The sequence below is a fragment of the Penaeus japonicus genome, unplaced genomic scaffold (assembly GCF_977035675.1).
Source record: "Penaeus japonicus unplaced genomic scaffold, GWHDUDI00000001_assembly GWHDUDI00000001, whole genome shotgun sequence".
Classification (NCBI taxonomy): Eukaryota; Metazoa; Arthropoda; class Malacostraca; order Decapoda; family Penaeidae; genus Penaeus; species Penaeus japonicus.
The window spans coordinates 52,852,948-52,855,447 of NW_028234403.1; positions in this window are offsets into that span (position 1 = coordinate 52,852,948).

Sequence of the window (2,500 nt, forward strand, 5' to 3'; positions counted from 1 at the left end):
TGTCCACCCTCACCCCCTCCACCCACTCCCTCACCCACCCACACCCGTCTACCCACCCCACCCACCCACACCCATCTCCCCCTCCACCCCAACCACCCCACCCACCCACCCACACCCATCTACCCCCTCCTTCCCCCCTCCTCTCCTCCCCCCTCCACCTCCCTCACCCCAACCACACCCATCTACCCACCCCACTCCCTCCACCCCTTCCTCCTTCCCTCCTCCCCCCCTTCCCCCTCCTCTTCCCCTCCTCTTCCCCCCTCTCCTTCCCCCCTCCCCTCCTCCTTCCCATCTCTTCCTCTTCTTCCTCCACCGCCCACTCTGTATGCGGTTTTCGGAGCGGCTTTCAATTACGCAGGCAAAAAGGGGTGTGATTTATCCGGCGCTTCGGGGCGAGTGATTTACCGGGGCCGGTGGGCGCTGGACGCCGATGAAGCTGTCCGCCTTTCCGCAAGCACGCGCGTCTCATTAGGGCTAGAGACGGTGGGTGTGGGGTGGATGGGGTAGGTGGGGGGAGGTGGGGTGAGGGGTGCTTCCTTATGCTTGGAGCTTCGATTTTGTCTTTTTGCTCTCTGTCTTTCTGTTTGATTGTCTGTGTCTGTCTGTTTGTCTCTGTTTCTGCCTGTCTGTCTGTTTCTCTCTCTCTCTTTCTCTCTCTCTTTCTCTCTTTCGCGCTCTCTCTTTCTCTTTCTCACTTTCTCTCTCTCTCTTTCGCTCTCTCTCTCTCTCTCTCTCTCTCTCTCTCTCTCTCTCTCTCTCTCTCTCTCTCTCTCTCTCTCTCTCTCTCTCTCTCTCTCTCTCTCTCTCTTTCTCTTTTCTTGCTTGCCACTTTTATCTTCTCATCCGTACCTTTAGCTCTCGCTCTCAATAACTTGTCACGAGTCAAAATCGTTCTCCCGAGGATGTTCACAATCCGCTGGCAAGGCTTATTAAGGGCGTCGAAATGGTGATGTTTTTGCTTTTCCTCTTTCTCGTTCATTCTCTATTTTTTTTTTTTCTTCGTCTCTCTAGCCTTTCTCTCTACCTTTTCACTTTTCTCGTTCCATCACTGCTTATAGTTCTTGATCTCTCAATGTTCTTGATTTTTTTTATTTTGGTGTAGTTCTTGCCTTTCCTTTTTCTCTTTCTCTCTCTCTTTCTCTCTCTTTCTCTTTCTTTCTCTTTCTCTCTCTCTCTCTCTCTCTCTCTCTCTCTCTCTCTCTCTCTCTCTCTCTCTCTCTCTCTCTCTCTCTCTCTCTCTTCTCTTTTTTTTGCTTGTTTTTTTCTCTCTCTCTTCTTGTTTCGCCCCTCGATTTCCGTGTGCGCGTTCGACATATTAGCATTCTCTTACTTGCGTATACTAATTTTCTCCTTTGTTCTCTTTCTCGTTTCCTTGCCCTTATCTATGCTCTTTGTTTACCTCTCTTGCTATTTTTCTCTCCAGATTTCTCATTCTCAATCACCTTCTTCTGTCCCTTTTCTCGCGCTTTCTCTTTTCTATCTCTATTTCTCTTAACACATTTCATTATCAGTCGAGATGCCGAGCACTTTGTTCCTTTTCATCTTGCCTTCCCGTATTATCTCTATCTCTATCTCCCCCTCCCCCTCCCTCTCTCTCTCTATCTATCTATCTACCTCTCTCTATATCTACCTCTCTCTCTCTCTCTCTCTCTCTATCTCTCTCTCTATCTATATATATATATATATATATATATATATATATATATATATATATATATATATATATATATATATATATATATATATATCTCTTCTCTCTCTCTCTCTCTCTCTCTATCTATCTATCTATCTATCTATCTATCTATCTATCTATCTATCTCTATATATATATATCTATCTCTCTATTTATCTCTATCTCGCCCGTTCTTACTTTCTCTCTCCCTTTCCTTCATTTGTCTTTCTATGCTTTGTTTAAATCTCTGTGATATACATAACGCTCATTAAAAGGCACTCATTAAACCCACACATAGATCTACTTGTCTGGTCTTTCTCTCTCGACATACACACACGAACTTATACTCACATACGCACACGTAAATACACTTATGCATGTACGCATAATTGGTTTTGATTTATGGTCGGTTTAATTAAGAAGATTTATAAAAGCGATAGATCTATGATGATAGGTAGAGCAGAAGGGGAAAAAAATACAAGGCTAACAACGAAGAAATAGGAAGAAAATTGTAACAGTAATAATGAAATAAATATTGACACGAATGATTATTTTTGAAATGAGAAAAAAAAAATCTCATTATTCTATATTTTCAGAATATATTGCCGTCTGAATCATCATTATCTTTGGCGATATCATTATTCCAAGTTTTATCATTATCCTCTTTATTATTACTATTACTATCGTTGAATTACTGTCACGATCACTATGACCATTAAGTCATTATTAAAGTGAAGAATTATGGAAATTATATTAATTAAAATCAATGCCTTTATAATGATTTTCATGAGTTAAAATCAGAAATGAATTTAAGTTCTTATATTTTGT